Source organism: Mustela putorius, unplaced genomic scaffold (genome assembly GCF_011764305.1).
Source record: "Mustela putorius furo isolate JIRA1106 unplaced genomic scaffold, ASM1176430v1.1 tig00000430_pilon_pilon_pilon, whole genome shotgun sequence".
Taxonomy (NCBI): Eukaryota; Metazoa; Chordata; class Mammalia; order Carnivora; family Mustelidae; genus Mustela; species Mustela putorius.
Window position 1 is genome coordinate 3,716,828 of NW_025421377.1, and position 15,203 is coordinate 3,732,030.

A 15,203-nucleotide genomic window follows, 5' to 3' on the forward strand; every position below is an offset into this window, starting at 1 on the left:
GTGTCAGGATTTTGTCAGAGTAGCCATAATTGACTCTCCATCCTCCAGCTGTGGCACTGACCTAGGCTTTCAGGTGGCAGGAGGATTCTCTCTGACGGAAATAACCGTGAAAACACTTCGGGGTTCGGGAATAGGGAGGGAAAGAGGGGGAGTATTGCGGAAACGTGCCTGGAGTGGAGAAAGCGCCCTTCGGGTTGGCTAAAGCGATGTCGAGGATACGTCTCTCTCTTAGATTTTATAGTTGACAATAAGGTTTTCCGGAGGCAAGCCGATTTTTACCTACGTGACAGCTCCCTAAAGTAGATTATACTAAGGAGAGTAGTTGAGAGCCGTGACCTAAAGCTGACTTTGCTGATTTCCAGTAAGAGACGGATAAGTAAATAAAGTTCAAAACATTGGGGGTCTGTCTGGGATTGAGAAGTATGCTGATTGCTGTTTGGAACTACACAGTCTTTATACAACTCTTCAACTTAATTTCTCTACATTAATAATAAACACCTAATGTTTAAATAGCATTTGTTAAGTGCCAGGCACTATTCAAAGTGTCTCAGGTATTAACCAGTTAGTTAATTATTCACGATAACACTGTTTATTCCCGTTTTACAGCACAGAGAGGTTAAGTAACCTCCCTTGCTCATAGAACTATTGTTATCATCGATACTATTTTTAAAATTAGGAAACAAAGATATGATTTTCTTATTCAAAATCCTAGCAGAGTCAGAATTACAACTGCCAAGTATGATTCCTGGCCTATATCCTTAAGCACCGTATGATTACTGTATGAATGTATTTAAATGTTTACCAAAAAATCCAGTTACTTTTAGGACCTAATGAGTCATATAACTCATAATCAGAATTTTCTCCTGTCATATTATACAATGAAAATTTATAATCATAATAATTACTTTGGAATCAGAAAGAATCTTCTATGTTCTCTGAATTAGGAAACTGTTACAGTATGACTAATGTTTTGCAGTAAAAAATTGTATATCATGTAGAAGCATAGGTAAATTGAGAACATTTTCAAAAGTGACCATTGCTGTTATTTCTACTTTGTATTTTTAGATAATGTTTGGAAGAAACAGGAGGGTTTTTTGTGTGTTTATCAACAGGGAACATGGGAAATATAATTAAATACTAAGATTGATAAATATTATTGTGCAGTCCAATTAGTTTTAATTCTTAAAAATAGTATTCAGAGGAACAGCTAAAAAGGACTGACAAAACCAAGTGTTGGCAACTATGTGGAGCAACTAGAATTCTCTTACTGGTGGAAGTGGAAATTGGTTTAAAGAATTCCAAAAAATGTTTGACAGTATCTAACTAAACATGACCTAGGGCTACGGCACCATGACCAAGCAAGTCCTGTTTTGTATTTACACCTAAAAGAGATGAGCGCATAGTCCACAGAAACTCACATTGAAAGCAGCTTTATTCATAACAGCCCCAAATTAGAAACAACCTTAATGTCCAGGAGACATAAATGTGGTCTTTTCATATAATGAATATATATATATATATGTTTGCATGTATGTTCATTATATGCATATATATGTGTTTGTGTATAGCAAGATGTGTGCATCTCAAAGACATCATATTTTAAGTGAAAAAAGCCAGACACAACGAAGTCCTTACTTATGGTTCCAATTTCATAAAGTTCCTGAACAAGAAATAGAAGCCAGATTAGTACTTGCCTCTGATGAGGGTAGGAGGATTTTAACTGGGAAGGGGAGTGAAGTATCCACCTAAGTTGTAGAAAAATTGTATCTTGATCTAGGTAGTAGTTTCACTGGTGTGTACACATGTAAAAAAATATATATACACATTTTTGATTTGTGCAATTTACTATTTGTGTGATACACCTCAAATATGAAAAGAGTTCTAAAATAAATGTATTAAAAAGGTTTCTGAATACTATCATCCAGCCACTTGAAGAATGTGATTTAATTATATTTATTTGTTTAAATAATTATATTTATTTGTCCATTACCGATATATTATCCTGATGTGGATTCTTTTTGCCAGAGTATTCACACAAAATACCCCCAATACACTTATCCTTGAGAAATATACATATTCTTAAGTAAACACTGTGACAATTACCAACTTACTGCCTCGGCTCCAATTCACCTTCAATATGTGCCGTGTAATAAAGGACAGCTCTTTCAAGCATCTCCTTTGAGAGCACCACCTTAGGTTTTCCCAGCAGAGGGCGCTGGAGAGACACTGCCCGAGAGAACTATATTTCGGCGGATGTTTCCTGCTGCTTACTGCACATTGAAGTCAGCAACCTTCCAGCCTCTGCTTCTCCTGCAGTTAGGCCCTGCATTTAAACTTCTGGCGAGACTCTCAACGTGGAAACTGGCCCCAGGGCCCCCTGCTCATTCCAGCCCCCTGAGCCACCACTTCCTCCGCAGACGACAGCTCCCATGCCCTACACCTCTCACCCTTCTCTGCAGAGCAAGGCGCAGCTCCCCTGTGCCCTAGCCTCCATTCCCTCTGCAAGCCCACCCCACTGGCTTCTGATCAGCTGCACTCCAGAGGGACTGCAGAACAGCCTCGTCCAAAACAAACCAACAAGCTTCTCTGCTATCACTGAGTTGAACTATACCTTCTCCAATAAGATCTGAACAAGCCTTTTGGCGGGAGGGCTTCCCAGCTTCTCCTTTTTTGGATACTCCCCCCTCAACGCTACAATACCATATATGGTTTCCTTATAGACATTCTTTTATCAAAGTTTATTCATTCTTTATATCAAACTTAACTCATTGTGTAGTTTCTATTCCTGTTGGACCCTAACTGCTACAGGCACTGTAAACATTTTAGATCCGCTTTCCTTGACATCCTGGATATGACCCAATCAAGCTGACAGTGACAACAACAAAAATCATCTGGAGAACAGGATGGAGGTTCCTCAAAAAGTTAAAAATAGAACTACCCTACAGCCCAGCAACTGTATTATTAGGTATTTATCTAAAGGATACAGAAATAGTGATTCGAAGGGGCACCTGTGCCCCATGTTTATAGCAGCAATGTCTACAATAGCTACTCTATGGAAAGAGCCCAGATGTCCAACAACAAATAAATGGATACAGAAGTTGTGTTATGTATGTATACAATGGATTATTACTCAGCCATCAAAAAAATGAAATCTTGTCATTTGCAAAGACATAGATGGAACTAGAGGGTTTAATGCTAAGCGAAACAAGTCAATCAGAGATAGACAAATGCCATATGATTTTACTCATATGTGGAATTTAAGAAACAAAACTGATGAACATAAGGAAAGGGAAGGAAAAATAAAATAAGATAAAAACAGAGAGGGAGGGAAACCATAAAAGACTCTTCACTACAGAAAACAAACTGAGGGTTGCTGGAGGGGAGGTGTGTGGAGGGATGAGGTAATTGGGAGATGGGCATTCAGAAGAGCACTTGAAGGGGCACCTGGGTGGCTCAGTGGGTTAAGCCTCTGCCTTCGGCTCAGGTCATGGTCTCAGGGTCCAGGGATCGAGCCCCACTGCTCAGCAGGGAGCCTGCTTCCCTTCCTCTCCCTCTCTGCCTGCTGCTCTGCCTACTTGTGATCTTGCTCTCTTTCAAATAAATAAATAAAATCTTAAAAAAAAAAAAAGAGCACTTGAAGTTACATACACTGTTATATGCAAATGAGAAGTCACTAAATTCTACCCTGAAATTAATAATACACTATATGTTAACTAAATTGAATTTAAATAAAAACATAAACAAAAAAAGATATGAAGGATATGACATAAAGTGCAAGATGTATCAGCCAAAATAAGCAAAAAATATTTTCTGCTATATGTAGGACAGAGAACTAGAGAAATTAACAATCAGGTTGTTTTTCTAGTCAGCTTAAAATGTATATAACTTTAGGGAACAGATTCCTTTTTTTCCTCTTTAGTTAGTAATAAACAGAATTGAATAATAAAAATAGTATATATAATGTGAACTTCATGAAAATGAAACTAAAATAAATCTTTTACCTTTATCATCTTAGTTTTTAGGAAAACCTGTATAACAGAGACAAAATCAACCAAGCATTTATTCATATTTAATGTAAACTGTTTTCAAATATTCAGCTTAGTCATCCCTCCATCAATCAATGATTGAGTCTAGTGGATCTCTAATGCTATCAGATACTGGACATATGTACTCAGAGATGGGAGGGAGTCATTGTAAGTAAAACATCCCTAAGGATAGGGATGAAGAAGTTCATGAAGACCCCAAGAACTGAATAAATGACTAAGGTCAGAATAAGAATTGAACAGGACTGAAAGACGCAACCCAAGCGGTAGGGGCACAGCATAAGGTAAGGGTTAGAGTGAAAATAAACATGGGATGTGTTTGAACCAAAAAAGAGAAAATTCTGTTTAATCTCAAGGCAAGGATCATAAATAAGGTTGGAGAGCACCTTGAAAACAGGAGTAGAAAAATCTTGACGTTGGCAGTATATAACTGTTAGGTTCCCCAATAATGGGTCCGTGATTAAAGGAGTGAGACTGATACAAAGCGAAGGTCAAGCAAAGCTTTATTTCGCGCCAAGCATCAAGAATCAAACCGAACGTTCGGGGCCACATCTCTTACAAGAGAGGGCAACCCCTCTCTGCTTTTACAGACTAGCTTTTAAGGGCAAAGGCCATGTGGTTGGGCCTGGCCACGCACAGGTGACCTATGAAATTGTAACACACGGAGAAAGCTGCACAGTCATGTTAGGTCACACATAAGTGACCAATTGAATTACAATTTACCCTAGTAGACATTTAAACCAGCCTATCAGAATTGGCTCCCAAAAGGTGCCCAAAGGGTGGGGCCCATACTCCTTGGTAACTAGGGAGACAGTATGCATCCCCCCACTGATCCGAATTCTCCACCTGGCCTGACCCACCCTTGTATTTGGGCTTTGTTACCTGGGGCTGGTTTCCGGACTTGTTTTTGAGGAAGTCCCTTGGGGGAAGGGGAGCAGAGACAGTTTAAGGTTATACAACAAGGTTATTGTTTAACCTGGATGGAAGCCTCTGGCTCAATAGGTCCTTACAATAACCAATATGAGGCTCAAAAAAGGGGAAATGATGTCGTAAAAGGAAGGGTCTCTATTAAAATCTGATTTTGTTTTTAAAAGACCACCGTGGAGACTCCATGGAAATGGACTACTGAGGTAAGGAGAGCAAGAGTAGAATTAGACACTGGTTAACTGTAGGAATTCAGGTGAAAAGTGGTGGTTTGGTTTAGCAGCGGATGTAAGGTGTTACCGTCACATTCAAGATGTATCTTGAAAGTTGGGCTGACAGCATTCGCCAGCAGAGCAGAGAACAGGTTTGAGGTGAAGAGTCAAGATGACCCAAAGTTTTCCACTTGAGGAACTGAGTCAACAGCAATGCCATTTTTGGACATAGAGAGTCCTGGGGGAGAAAAAAAGTTGGAGAAAGAAAGTCATGAGTTCTCAGGACTCATTAAGTCCTCAGTAAAAATAAAATCCGCAGCTTCTCTCTATGCACAACACCACCCTGAACGCAAATGTGTAAGTTCTTCCACACGAGAGTAATTCCTTTTGTGGAATATACCAGTTAGGTGTCCTCCATTCAACTCAGTTCTGACACTCAGTGCCTGGGGAGCGCAGGAGCCATAGGTTAGGGGCTCAGTCCTGAGACTGCTCCCCGCCACACTCACACTTTTCAGGTGCCAGTTCAAGTCTCATGTTATCACCTGTACTTGTAGCCAATGAGTTATAAATGGGAGGTTCCCGTGTCCCTCTCCCTGTGTTCTGTCATTTGCTACAATGGCTCATGGAAGCCAGGGACACAGTTTAGTTTTTATTACGGATTTATTATAAACAATACAACTCAGGACTAGCCACATGGAAGACATGCACAGGGCAAGAAAGTTGAGAAGGGACAGGGAGCTTCTCTGCCTTCTCTGGGGGGCACCACCCTCCCAGCCTCTCATTGTGGTTACCAAGCCAGAAGCTTTCCAAACCCCTTGGATTAAGGTTTTTTTTTTCCCTAAGGATTCATTACATAGGCCTCATTGATGAAACCATCGAGTGTTAGGGATGAACTCAGCCTCCAGCCTTCCTACTCTTCTCAAAGGTTAGGGGCTTTCCAAAAGTTACTTCAGCAACATAAACTCATGGGGTTCCTGGGTGGCTCAGTCCTTGGGTGTACACCTTCAGCTCAGGTCATGATCCCGGGGTCCTGGGATCGAGCCCCGCATCGGGCTCCCCGCTCGGCAGTAAGCCTGCTTCTCCCTCTCCTACTCCTGCTGCTTGTGTTCCCTCTCTCACTGTGTCCCTATCAAATAAATAAAATATTAAAAAAACAACAACAACAACAACATAAACTCAGATATGGTTAAGAGCAGCTTGTTATGAATACCAAAAGAAAATGCTTTTTAAATGTTTTTCACTCTGGAGCTGTCTCAAGGAGCCAGTGACAAAAAACAAATATAATAAAAGATGTTCCTATAGCTTATCACATAGGAAACTACAATTGTTTTAGGAGTTTGGGCCAGAACCCAGAAAGAAGCCCCAAATATGAATTTCTTCTTAAAGTACTTTGACCAAAGGAGATAGATACCAAGTGCCTAGTTGGATATGCAAGTCTGGAGTTCAGACGAGATGCTGAAGTCATAAATTTAGGAGTCATCAGCATACAGATGCTTATGAAGTGCCATGGGATGCATGAGCTCCATTAGGGAGTGAATATTGTGGCCATGGGGCACTTTGGACTTTAAAGATTCAATGAGGAGGGGAACCAAGGGAAATGGAAGTCCAGAGAAGTGACTGAAAGCCAAGTGTCCTGAAAGGCAAGTGAAATGTTTTAGGAAAAATGGTGCTCATCTCTACCTAACACTACTGGGAAGTCTACTAAGTCTTAGACTCAGGGCTGATCATTAGATTAGCCAAGCAGGGTTCATCAGTGACCTTGAAAGAGGTTTCAGGGAAGTGAGAGCAGCAAAACTTACCTGTGTCAGGTTCAAGGAAGAACAGAGAAAAAGGATCTGTGAAGAAAGAGGAGCCGTGTCAGGTTCAAGGAAAATCCTAGAGAAAAGTTTTACTGTAAAAGAGAGAAGAATACGACGTCGGCTGGAAGCAGATACAGGGTCAAGCATCAGCTAGATGTTCTTTCAAGATCTGAGTCATTGCACACTAAAGGGGACAATCCATAGAGGGTAGGGGATGGCCAAGCATGATGGGGGGCCAAGGAAGGGGGAGATCATTATGACAGCAAATTCCTTGAGTACAAGAGAGGGTCTAGGGACCTGTGCACAGGTGGACGATGTCATTTCTCAGACAGAAATTTGGAGTGTTTGTCCATTGTAACAGACTTATCTCAGACATTCTTCAGGCTTGCCCCATGCCTGATGCCAGAGTGAGTGTGTAACAGGGTGTAACACAGTGCCAGTGCACTGTTTGGGGCAGGAGACTCTCTGGGAGGATAGGCACTGGGTCTGGGATCCAGTATTCCCAGTGTTCAACTTGGCTGCATCCTCTGAGGGACTGCAGTAGCCTTAGGAAGCACTCAAAGAACCAAGAATTTTTTTTTTCCCCTTCTCTCAGCCCAGAGTTAAAATCTAGCAGAAATCCTAGTTCTGAGCAAAGTCAAAACACCTTGCAAAATGTTCCTGCCTTTCACCTGTGATCTAGTAAGTCACTATTTCTCTGAATATGTTGAAAGGAAATTCTCTAAAACTAGAAGAGAGACCCCTGAAAGTATAGTTGACATTCAGATATCACCTTAAAAATAAAAAAGATAATGCTGGGCGCAGGATAGTTCATTCATTTATAATGGTGTCAAGAAACAACGGACTTATCTGGGGAAGTATCACATACATGGGATATAAGTTCAGAGGTTCTATTGCTAAAGGAAGAAGATAGGTATTTCTGCTAGATTTTAACATTGTATCATGTATAATGTATATTATAGTATTATATATATATAATTTTATATTATATACAATGTATATTACATCATTATTTTATATATATCCCATAGAAAAAATTCAGCCTCTCTCTCTCTTAGGTGCAAGCACACAACTAAGTTTTTGTCAATGAGATGTAAGTGGAAGTGGAAAGCATCCTGAAAGGAAGCCCAGTGCTCTTCATCCTGTCTTCCTCTTTCCTGATGTCTAACATGTAAATGGGACAGCAAAAGGTGAATTAGCCATCTCAAACCGTGAGGTGATCTTGGGAGAGGAGACCTAGAGAATGAAAGGCAGATCTGTAGAAACGTCCAGAGAGGAACTGATATCCCTGAGGCCTTGTTTGGAAAATGTCATGGCAGCCCTGTTCTGCGTCTATCTGGACTTCAGCATGAGAAGTAAATATAGACCTATTGGATTTAAACCACAGTTCCTGCATTCCACTAACCCATTATTACCTTCTGCATGCAACTGAGCCTACTTCTAAACTCTCCTAATGCACAAATCATCCAGTTTTGTGAAGGAAAGTTGATAATTCAATTTCAATAAAAAAATAAGTAAAATTTTTAAAAATAAAATTTCAATAAAAGCCACCCAAAGAATTTGAAAAACATTCCAAAGGTAATGATATGGTTGTCAGAGAATCAAATGATCAGCTTAAAAGAGGTGACAAATTTTTAGGGATGCCTGGGTGGCTCAGTGGGTTAAACTTCTGCCTTTGGCTCAGTTCATGATCTCAGGGTCCTGGGATCGGGCCCTGCATCGTGCTCTCTTGTCAGCAGGGAGCCTGTCTCCCCCTCTCTCTGTGCCTGCCTCTCTGCCTACTTGTGATCTCTCTCTGTCAAATAAATAAATAAAATACCTAAAAAAAAAAAAAAGGTGACAAATTTTTAATTCTTTGAGTCCTTTGAAAGAGCTTAGATATTATTCCATTAGACATTATTCATGTGAGCTCAGCAGTAGTTAACCTGACATCTGAAAATCCTTTCCAGGTTTGTTGTTGGATTATTCTGGTGCATTTATTTTTCTAAGATTTGCATCAAAACTACGATACTAGAAACATGTTAGTTCTTAATGTGGAGTGACAGTGTGCTGAACAGCATCTAGTGCTTCTGAAGTTATTAGGATAATTCATTTCCACAAACACTGTGTTCTCTTGAAGAGAAAAGTAAAATCAGGTAAATCTTAGTTCTGAGTAGATTCGATGCAACTTGCAAAACATTCTTGCCATTTATGTGTGATCTATGAAAAGACTTACTATTTCTCTGAATGGGTTGAAAGAAAATCTAAGACTAGAAGAGCCGCTCCTGCAAATGAGGTTGACATTCAGATATCATTTAAAAAGGAAAAAAAGGTAATTCATCCATACATTACGGTCTCAAGAAGTAACAGGCAACCACTCTAAATAAACTATGTTTCATTCTGAGTCACAGCACTGTGAGGAGTTATTGTTTTAATGTTTTATATGAAGAAGCTTCCAGAACCTCCACTGTTGTGTATTTTCCCCTCCCCTCTCCCATTACATGATTTTCCTCACATTTGCCTAGTTTAAAGTGAATTCCTCTTCCAGGCAATCCTACTTATCCTTCTCTGGAAGGGTATCCCCTCCCCCTCCAAATTGCCAGTAATGGCCCATTAATTAATCATGAAATCAATTTAGTAATTTACAACAAGCCTTTTTTTTCAAAAGAACTAAAATAGGATGGATGGAACAAGTCCTCGAGTATACTGCATGTTTGAAGGGGAAGTACTCTTTTCTGAAAGGTTTGTTACAGCTGCGTGTTTCCTGGATCGCAATCAAAACCCATTTTATATGGGCCCTGTATTGTGGGTCATAATCAGGGAAGGTTGAACAGATTGCTCTAGAAACAGTTACCCTCATTTTTGCGCCTGGCCTTCCCCTACTCAGAAATATTTTTTTTCTTTTTCTCAAAACTCTGCTTAATGATTCACCTTTTTTTTTTTTTTTTTAAGAGTTTACCTATTTATTTGACAGAAAGACCACGAGAGAAGGAACACAAGCAGAGGGAGTGGGAGAGGGAGAAGTAGGCTGCTGGCTGGGCAGGGAGCCCAATGTGGGGCTTGATCCCAGGACCCCGGGATCATGACCTGAGCCAAAGGCAAACGCTTAACAACTGAGCACCCAGGCGCCCCTAATAATTCACTTCTAAGAATCATCAGCTGCCCAGTGAGAAAAGCAAGGGGTCCTGGAGCTTTGGTGCCACGTTATCTGCTGTGTGTCTGTCTGGCAAGTACAGCAAACACTCAGGAAAGTCTAATCAGTAAAGCAAAACCAGAGGCTAGTGGGTCACTCTGTTTATCGTACACTTGGCTTCAGGACCTGATGCGTTGTAAGGTCTCTTTCCACCATGAGACTAATGTTCCTTTTCTCTTAGTCATCAGGGACAAGTCTGGGAATCATCAGCTTCTGAAGGCACTTTGAAGATGAATTCATCAATGTTAAGTCTCTCTATGCTCTTCATAATCCTCTAGAGGCCCGTTGGTTGTTGCTGTCTTTTTTTTTTTAATTTTTTTTTTTTTTAATTTCTTTGACAGAGACAGATCACAAGTAGGCAGAGAGGCAGGCAGAGAGAGGAGGAAGCAGGCTCCCTGCTGAGCAGAGAGCCCCATGCGGGACTCGATCCCAGGACCCTGAGATCATGACCCGAGCCAAAGGCAGAGGCTTTAACCCACTGAGCCACCCAGGTGCCCTGTTGCTGTCTTTTAAAGCATATTTCTCTCAGCCTTTGTCTTTCCGTCCTGGAGCCCCACGCTCCCTCCCGCCCCTCCCCCCATTGACATGTCACCCTCTTATTCATTCTCAGGACTTCATCCACCTCTAATAAAATATATTTCAAGGATCTCTCAAGAGGAGCGTGTACAATTTTAAGTTCAGATGCCTCGTGATTTTCTACAAAGGCAAGAAATGATGCTTCTTTAAACTTCCTAAAGAAATCCAGCCTTTTTGTGGAAAAAAAAATTTTTTTTTTTTTGGTTCCTCCCTGGTCCATTACAAGCTACAGAACTCCTTATGTAGGCCTTTATTGTATTTGATTGCTTAAAGCCAATTGTTTCAAAATTATCATTTGAATTATTTTACTCCAGTGTGCCCCAGTAGAATTTATCTCTACTGAAGCTCATCTATTAGTTTTAAGAGCATTTTTAAACATGTTAGATATAAGTGGTCCCATCAGGATCAGTAGGTAGAGAATCTATTTATCCTTACCATCATGATGTGATTGTGTTCTAAATGTCATACAGAATTTAATTACTAATCATCATTATGATAAATCTTTGAAACTTTAAATAAATGATTTTTACTGATTTCCTTTTGTCCAGAAATCTATGTACAGCTCAAATAGATGATTTAGTTTTAGTTTCCTGTTCTCGAAGATCACATAATCTGAAGACAGCAATCTTAACTGCGCTCAGAACACTCAGTCCTCATTATCAGTACCTTTGGCATGCTGTATTTGATTATAGGTAAGTGTTTGAAATATGGTTAAGCTATATGATGTATTTCTAGATTTATTTTGTGACTTATTTTTGACCATCCTCCCTGAGGGCATAGAAGCAAAGACTTTCAGGTGTGGCATGGAGGCCAGGAGAGCAGGCTCCCTCTTCAGGTTAAAACATAGAAATGAAACTAGCTCAGTGGTGGTAAACTAAGAAGTCTATATTCAGAGATTCAGTACCAAAATTTTAATCAAGAATTTCTAACATGCGAGGAAATAGCCATTATTTCAGCTCAGTAAGAAAACGACTCTTATTTTTCTGTCACCAAAGAGTCTTGTGTCTCTTTAATCAATGAGGTCAAATGCCCAATTATTTTAGACGTAAAACTAAAAGAAATATAATTGAGGTCTCTTTCATGTCACTTTTTACTGTGGCATACCTTATTGGTAATTTTATATATTTCGTATTTTGGGGAATTTTGAAATTAAATGTGAATGGAGCAGTGGAAATACCTATAATGTAGATGTATTAATTATTAGTAGTTTTTGCAAACAAAAGAAGTAGGGGGAGTGAATTATTGTTCAAAAATGAGTGGGAAAAAATTGCACTCCTGTTCTAGAGCCTCCGACTAATGGTAGGCAAATGTTCATGCCTTGTGCCCTGGGTGTCTCATTGGATACTCTTTCTGCTGAGAATAAGCAACAAGGTCACTGAAGGGTATCATGGAAGACCATGGATTTGGGCACCATCGGAATACTGTGCCCCTGGGCATCGTGAACCTTTGCGACAAACCCAGGAAACAGGCTCACAGATATCTGAAGAACTAACTCAAGTAGGTTCTTGGACTAAGCCCAACTGGCTAGGATCAGCCCAGATAGAACAAAAATGAACCTAACTTAAAAGAGGAGAAATTGGCGCTCTGACAAGAAACCCAATATCAACCCTTTTTTAAGGGGCAACATTGTCAGGCTAGTGAGTCATTTTGTGGCAAATTGCTATTTTCAGAACCCCAAAGGGCTGCATTGGTGAAAAACGCATTCTTTCACCTCTAACTCATCAGGAAACCAAGAGCCAGACCTGAAGTGTGTAATTCTAGAAAGTATTATCTCGAATTTACTCAATATGCAGACCGACTAAAGTGAAAACATACAGAGAACAGACACGTTATCACCAAGTGGAGCCCCATAAAGCACTCAGCTTGGTCTGCGTAGAAAGCAATCAAGTACAACCTTTTAGTGAAGTTAACATTGAACCAAGGGTCAAAGGTCCAGGCTTTGTCACTAAACCAGCTGTGTGGATTTATACTTACCTCCTCCACTCCTCTTTTCTTCTTCATTTGCGATAGGGCGTGTATACCAAAATTATAGAGACTACCTATATCTGCACCTACGTTTGTCAGACCTTACCATTTGGGCTTATTTCCTTCAGACTGTTGAAAAATATGAAACAACAGTGACAGCTGAAGTCCACTGAATGTGTCTCTCTCCTCGAATCCCATGCCCTCCAGCCCTACAAGTCCAAGCACGGTTCTGATTCCTGCTATCCTTCCCATACCTGTTATTAAACGGTCATATCAGAGGTACAGATTCATAAACACCACACAGGATTGTGTGGTATGTTTGTGAATTCTGTGTGGAAGGGATGGTGTGTACACACAAATTCAGCGCAAATGCCAGCATTAAGAGCAGGTACCCTGAAGCCTCAGTATCTGGGTTCAAAGATCAGTTTACCACTTCCTTCCCGGGAGCCTTGGGCAAATTACTTTAACTCTCTATGCCTCCCTTTTAAATAGAAAACACAATGGAACCTGTCTTATACGTTATCCTGAGGATTAAGTGCATCTAGAAAGTCCTTGTACAATGCCCAACACAAACTAATCACTAGGTGTTACTTGTTACTATTCAAACATTGATAGTATTCCATTATATGAACAGGTTCCAATTTATGTAACTAGCTTCCTCTCGATGGGCATTTAAGTTGTCTTCAATGATCTCATGTTCTATGTGTGGCCAGTTTTCTGTAGTGACTACACCTAGGAATGATGGCTGGGTTTTAGATCAACCCAACCTTGGCTCTAGCAAATATTAGCATCTGGTTCTCCAACATGTGGTAATAATTCTCACTGTTACTTCAAGTTTCAATAGCCTCACCAATTTTAATGTTGTCTGATCATCATTTCTGTATTTGTAAAATGAGGAGTCGTGAATTCGATGTTCTCTGGAGTCTTTTTGCATTTTCTATATTCTCTGGTTTCCTTTCCGTGCACGTCCCACTTCCCACTTTCTCCTTTCACCTAGAAATAAACTAGCTCTGGGAATAGCAAGCTTTTCTTTTGAGTCTGTAAGCCTGCTCTTTGGTATTTTATATTCCAAACAGTCTATAAAATGAAGACATCCAAAAATACAATTTCTGTAGTCATGGGAAGAATACCTTAATTGGCAGTGTTTTACCCAGGCATACTTCCAAAACTGTTAAAACAGACCAGTAGGGGGGCCTGGGTGGCTCAGTGGGGGGCCTGGGTGGCTCAGTGGGTTAAGCCTCTCCCTTTGCCTCAGGTCATGATCTCAGGGTCCTGGGATCAAGCCCCACATCATTGAGCCTTCTGCTCAGCAGGGAGCCTGCTCCCCCCCACCCCGCCTCTGCCTACTTGTAATCTCTCTCTCTGTCAAGTAAATAAATAAAATATATATATTTTTTATTATATATATATATATATACACACACACACAGACCAGTAGTTGCCAAACTTTTTAAAGCAATGGACTTTTTAAAAAAATAAAAACGTAACCCGAATTTCAATATAAATGCTGCTTGCCTCCTTTTTTATTCCTTTTGCCTACCTCTAATACATAACCTTACACAGTGGCAAAAAGCTTCTTGTAATGTAGCTGTCATTATTGCTTTGTGAAACTCTCTGAAATTAAGAAATACTACAATGCTTCAATCTGTCTTGTTGCTTTATCCATTCAATTTGCATACTAAATTTTATTTGATCATGTTTTAATGTTAGGCTTGCATAGAGTGTGCCATGCTAAAATCTTCTGGAAATCTTTTTAGGAAAAAAAAATGCCCATTATTGCCAGAGAGCTCTGATTTTACTCCTTATAATTTCTGTGAAGAAAATTTCAAGCTTTGAAGGTTGTAATTGTAGACCAACATTGCCGCCTAATGGTAAAAAGTTGAATCACATCATATTTCAAGTAGGAAAAGTAGTTTTTTGTTTTTTAAGATTTATGCAAAACTTCGAGAGATCTACTCCTATAAGAACATTACATTATAATAGAGTTGCGGGGGCACAGAGTAAATACTTATCAGACACACTGGGAAGACTAGCTGATTGGGTTCCTGCTCCCTCATTGATCTGCCATCAGAGTCCCAGAATTCTCTCTCATCGGCCCTCCCTCGTCTGAACGTTAGAACCCTGCCACCACCTGTCAGAGCCTCCACCCGAAGGCTTCTGGAAAAGGAGTTGGCTAAGCCGTCCTGACTCCCAGTCTTTGAATCAAAAATCTGTCCCCTTCCAATATAAGCATCAGAAAGACTCATAGAGCTGCGGGTCAGATTTCATGAAATCAGAACGCTTGGATGTCTCTAGCTGAAGTAAGACTCAAAGTACCCACCCTCCTGGGGGCTGACTGGGGTTGCTCTGCTTGGGACCCAGGCCCTAAGACAGGTATGTAACCCTTACTCATTCCTATCTTAGCAGATCAAGGCTCTTTACAGTGTCTTAGAGGTTTTTATAACAAGCAACACACGGAACAAAGAATAAAATGTGTGTGAAGAAGAAGAAGCAGTTGTCTCAGGCAGAAATC